This window comes from Alexandromys fortis, unplaced genomic scaffold (assembly GCF_014885135.2).
Source record: "Alexandromys fortis isolate MF-2015 unplaced genomic scaffold, M_Fortis_MF-2015_v1.1 scaffold_3, whole genome shotgun sequence".
In the NCBI taxonomy this organism is placed as follows: domain Eukaryota; kingdom Metazoa; phylum Chordata; class Mammalia; order Rodentia; family Cricetidae; genus Alexandromys; species Alexandromys fortis.
In genome coordinates, this window is record NW_026067909.1 from 13,900,314 (window position 1) to 13,905,675 (window position 5,362).

A 5,362-nucleotide genomic window follows, 5' to 3' on the forward strand; every position below is an offset into this window, starting at 1 on the left:
GGGTAGGTTGATCCCGAATTTCCTGAGAAACCGCCACACTGCTTTCCAAAGTGGTTGCACAAGTTTGCATTCCCACCAGCAATGGATGAGTGTACCCCTTTCTCCACAACCTCTCCAGCAAAGGCTGTCATTGGTGTTTTTTATTTTAGCTATTCTGACAGGTGTAAGATGGTATCTTAAAGTTGTCTTGATTTGCATTTCCCTGATCGCTAAGGAAGTTGAGCATGACCTTAAGTGTCTTTTGGCCATTTGAACTTCTTCTGTTGAGAATTCTCTGTTTAGCTCAGTGCCCCATCTTATAATTGGGAAGAAGGAATCTTTTTAAATTTATTGCTGTCTCCTTGATAACTGAATTGTTCACGTATGTAACTTTTCTAGAGAAGTTGGTTCTATCAAGCTGTTTGGCAGTGGTAGCCACATCTTTATCCATACTGTTCCTCTGACAGCCGGTTTATCTGCTAATGAGAAGGGGGTGTAAAGTCTACTGCTAAAGTCATGGTTATTCGTTTCTTCTAGTTCTTTCTTTTTTTAATTGGCTTTTCAAGACAGGGTTTCTCTGTGTAGTCCTGGCTGTCCTGGAACTCACTCTGTAGCCCAGGCTGGCCTCGAACTCATAGAGCTCCATCTGCCTCTGCCTCCTGAGTACTGGGGTTAAAGTTGTGTTCCACCACTGCTGTCCAGCCTCCTCGTTCTTTCTGTCCTGCATTCTTTTTGTCTTTGCTGTTTCTAGTCATTGTGCATGTCTGTCGTGGGAGGGTATAAGCAAGTGAGTCTGTGTGGCCAGAGGCGTTGGATCCCTCAAGCTGTGCTCACAGGAGTTGGGAGTCACCTGATGTTGGTGCTGGAAACTGAACTTAGGTTCTTCAGGAGGGCAGTGCGTTTTCTTAACTACGGACCATATCTTCAGCATATGTATGTATGTGTATGTATGTATGAATACATGTATGTATGTATGTTTTTTTTTTAAATTTCCACCTGTTTATTGGGGACAATGGGGGCAGGGCCTCTTCCATCTGTGGAAGTATTCACACATTCTTCAGCCATTCCAGGCCTGGGCCCCGGAGGTCCCGGGAGTGGCTGGCACATCAGGCATGTTGCCATTATCTCTCACAGGCACGGAGTAATTGTAGGGTGTGGCTGGTTTGATCACGAGGGCACACTTGGTGTCAAGGCATAATTATAGTGAGGTTCCCAGGGGCGGTGGACACCATAGGCACTGGTTCCTTTGCCCAGGCATTTCTGAGAAAGCTGGAGAATGTCCCATCTATCTTGGTCTCTCAGATCCTATGTTTTTAAACAGCAGGGTCTCAACATGTAGCCCTGGCTGGCCTGGAACTCACAGAGATCTGCCTGTCTGCCCCTCAAATGCTGCGATGAAAAGGGTGTGTGTCACACCCAGACACTTGTATGCATTTTGAAGTTTGTTATGTCCTCTCAATAAGTCAGCTTTTTCACACCTGGTCTTTACCCTAACATGTACTTGGTCTAATATTAAAATATCCATTGTAGATCTAATATGCTAATATGGTTTGTTCTTTTTCCATTTCATCTTTAACCAATTTGGTTTTCATATTTAAAGTTCATTTCTTACATAGTATACAGGTAGGTTATTTACAAATATTTATGGATTTCTGTTTTGTGTGTATGGATGTTTTGTCCACACATATGTCTAAGAATTGTTTGTGTGCAGTGCCTTCAGAGGCCAGAAAAAGCCACTGGATCTCACAAATATTAACAGATATTTATGAGCTGCCGTGTGGGTGCTGCGAATCAATCCCAGGTCCTCTGCAAGAACAACCAATGCTCTTAACCATTAAGCCATCTCTCTGGGTCACTTTAAAGAATACACTTTAGACTGAGGGTATATCTGTTGCTCTGGTCCTCTGCCTTTCCCAAGCAACCAATGAGCTGAAAACAACCACTCCACATGCCAGCATAGCTTCCGAATGTCAAGTACGGTGTCCTACTGGATGTTCAATTCTGCAAGGAATCGAATTGCTATATTACAAAGAGGTAGACACTTATACTCAAGGGGTGCCTCAAATAGGAGTCAACTGAAATGGAGGCTTTCATCTCCAGTGTAGTTGACTCTAAAGACCTGTATTCCATGCGGTAGCTTTGCTCTGCAGAAAGCCTATGGGCACACATCAACCGAGGAAGAGGATTTCCACCTACAGCTTAGCCCTGAACAGGTCAATGACATGCTTTGAGCTGGCGTCTTCTCACAAGGTTTTTTTTTAAAAAATATTTATTTATTTATTTATTATGTATACAATATTCTGTCTGTGTGTATGTCTGCAGGCCAGAAGAGGGCACCAGACCTCATTCCAGATGGTTGTGAGCCACCATGTGGTTGCTGGGAATTGAACTCAGGACCTTTGGAAGAGCAGGCAATGCTCTTTTTTTTTTTTTTTAACCGATTAAGTCAATTTATTAAAACAGTTGACTTAGGCATCTTCAATGGTGACTTCAACCTCCACGCCCGGCTCAATACTGATGGATGTAATCTGTTTAACTATCTCGGAGGGGCTGTGCAAGTCAATGAGGCGCTTGTGGATTCTCATTTGGAAACGATCCCACGTCTTGGAGCCTTCCCCACAAGGTGTTTTTCTCGTAGTGATCCTCAGGGTCTTGGTGGGCATGCGCACGGGCCCCCCCTCACTTTCAGGTTCTTCTCCTTGGTGCCTCTGATCAGGTCGGCACACACCTTCTCCAGCGACTTCACGTTGCGGCTGATGATCGTGATCCGGATGCGGTGGATTGCCACCTCGGGCTCCACGGGCGTCTTCCCGGTGTCTTTGAAAGCCATGGCTGCGTTGCGGGCTTCCTGACCGACTTGTTCCTCGGCGGGGAGCGAACAGCGGTGAGTCAGGACGGGAGCAGGCCGAGCGGGGCTCCGCGGCGCACACCACCACGCCTCAGAAAAAAGCCAGGCAATGCTCTTAACCTCTGAGCCATCTCTCCAGCCCTCTCACAAGGTTCTTGATTCCAACAATGGAGTTCCACATTCAGTGTTAAGGTTTGAGAGCAACCAGCTGGCTGCCAATTCCCCAGTGGAGGATGTTAAGTATTTGAGAGAGAGCAAGGGTGGGGTTGAAAGAAATGGAAGGAGGGGTATGATCTAATCATACTATAATCTCAAAAAATAAAATCATAATTTAAAAAAAAGAAAAAGAAGAAAACCAAGAGAAAAGTTTTAGTAACCTTGGGACAGATGAAGGGACACACCTCTCCTGGGCCCAGGGCAGGAGCAAGCATGCTAAAACCTCGTTAAAACTGTTACAACCACCATTACTGCTAATGATAAGCTGTTTCTGTTTATCCTTTAAGCATCCCTTCTCTGGTTCCTTTTTCTGTGAGTAAGCAGAGACACTGGGTTGGGGCAATCCGGCTCTTTAATTGGCAGCTACTGGTCTCTGTCTTGCTGTCTGAGCATCCTTGAGCGAAAAGACTGTCTACTAATCAGCCAGCCTACCACGATGCCTGGACCAGCCACCCTAAGCACTCCGTGAACACTTGGAGACACCTGCGCAAAAGATAACCGCTGACTTCCCCGGTGGCTGAGGCACACGCTGCTTCGGGGCTGTTGGAAACTGTTCCAGACACTGATGATTAAAGCCTGGATGAGCCGTTCCCACTGCGGCTGAAGGGGCGTGTGTCCCCAGGTGGAAGCGCTACTAAACTGATGGCAAGGCTGTGATTGGCCTAAAGCATGAGCGGAAAGACTCGGATGGACACCAGAGGCCAAACTGTGATTGGCCAGCCAAATGGCTGGGTGTGGTCTGAAGGTTCCCAGGCTGTAGGAGCGGGCCGAAATTCACCTGTGAGTCACTGGGAGTCTCTGAGTTTGAGGCTAGCCTGGTCTACAGAGCAAATTCCAGGGCTACAGAAAGAAACCCTCTCTCAAAAAACAGACAGCTGGGTGGTGGTGGCGCACACTTTTAATCCCAGCACTCGCGAGGCAGAGATAGGAGGATCTCTGTGAGTTCAAGAACAGCCTGGTCTACATGGTGAGATCCAGGACAGGCTCTAGAGCTATGGAGAAACCCTGTTTCAAAAAACAAAAACACAGACAACCAAATAAGCAAACAAAAAGAAGGGAGGGAGGGAGGGAGGGACGGAGGAAGAAGGAAGGAAGGAAGGAAGGAGGAAGGAAAGAAGGAGGAAGGAAGGAAGGAAGGAGGAAGGAAGGAAGGAGGAAAGAAAGAAGGAAGAAGGAAGGAAGGAAGGAAGCTTCTTGCTCTCCGAGGCTCCTGGCCCAGTTAAATCAAGCAGGGTGGGCCCCCGTCTTCGTCAGCTCAGCTGACTGAGGAGGATGAATTGTGTATAAACAGAGAGTGGGGAGAAGAAAAAAGCATCTGAGGGGTTTGCTTTAAAAATATTCAAGACTGTGAGGCTTTATTGGCTCTGTAATGAAATAATTTTAAAATGCAGCCCTGACTTGTCTGTCACTCATGCTCCAGAGAGCAGCGCTAATGAAACCCACTGGGTCACCAGAGGCCAACAAAACATACCCAACATAAAAACAGAGAGGGGACCTAATAGGTTTTCTTTGTTGTTTTTGTGTTTTGAGACAGGGTCTCACTATGTAGACTAAGCTGGCTTCCAACTCATAGAGATTCTCCTGCCTCAGTCTTCAGAGTGCTGGGAACAAAGAAAGACTTGGCCCATTGGGACCTCTTTAAATAAAACCGACCCTCCCATTAAGCAAGGAGAATGTAACCTTTTGTAATATTGCGAAACTATCAGCTCCAGCCCCCCCCCCCCCCCCCGTCTTCCCCACTAGCGTACATTTCAGCCTGTGCTGGGAAGACTTTATAGAGGACCCTGCGGCGGCGAGGTGGGTAGAGTTGATGCTCTGGGGAAAGGGTTAGGCGCATGCGCACAGGATTTAAGTGAGGGAAACCAGAAGTGACGCCAATTTCTTACTGCTTTTGTTTAGAGAGCCAATGATCTTATAAAGAGAGCAAGACAAAAAATAAAAAAGGTGCATATATTTACCCATTTCTACCATTTCCAATGCTGCCTTTGAGAATGGCTGGTTTTCTCTAGGACATGTTTCTTCCTGCCGGAAGGGTTTCCTTTGACGCACTAGTGGAGTAAAGAATAACTGGACAGCTCGTCCTGCCACATCTAGTCGGTGGTTAATCATATCCGCGACATGTTTCTTCCAGATTCTGTAGTTTCAATAGCTTGAAGTTCAACTAAAGAGTTTAAAAGAATTTTACATGTCCTTATGTCACACTGAAAACATTCCCTTTCTTAGTGTACATAAGACAGTCTCTATAACTATTTTTATGACTTTCATTATTCTATCATTTCTGGTTCAATTTCAGTTGTGAGTCAGTTTTTTTGCATATAT

The 5,362-nt window shown here is 46.1% G+C and overlaps 2 pseudogenes; both read right to left on the bottom strand.

Annotated features, from left to right (window-relative positions):
• Positions 1 to 1,025: 1,025 nt before the first annotated feature.
• Positions 1,026 to 1,413, bottom strand: LOC126498777 (NADH dehydrogenase [ubiquinone] 1 alpha subcomplex subunit 3-like; annotated as a pseudogene).
• A 1,034-nt stretch (positions 1,414 to 2,447) lies between these two features.
• LOC126498650 (40S ribosomal protein S20-like) lies at positions 2,448 to 2,909 on the bottom strand (annotated as a pseudogene).
• Between the last annotated feature and the right edge of the window lie 2,453 nt (positions 2,910 to 5,362).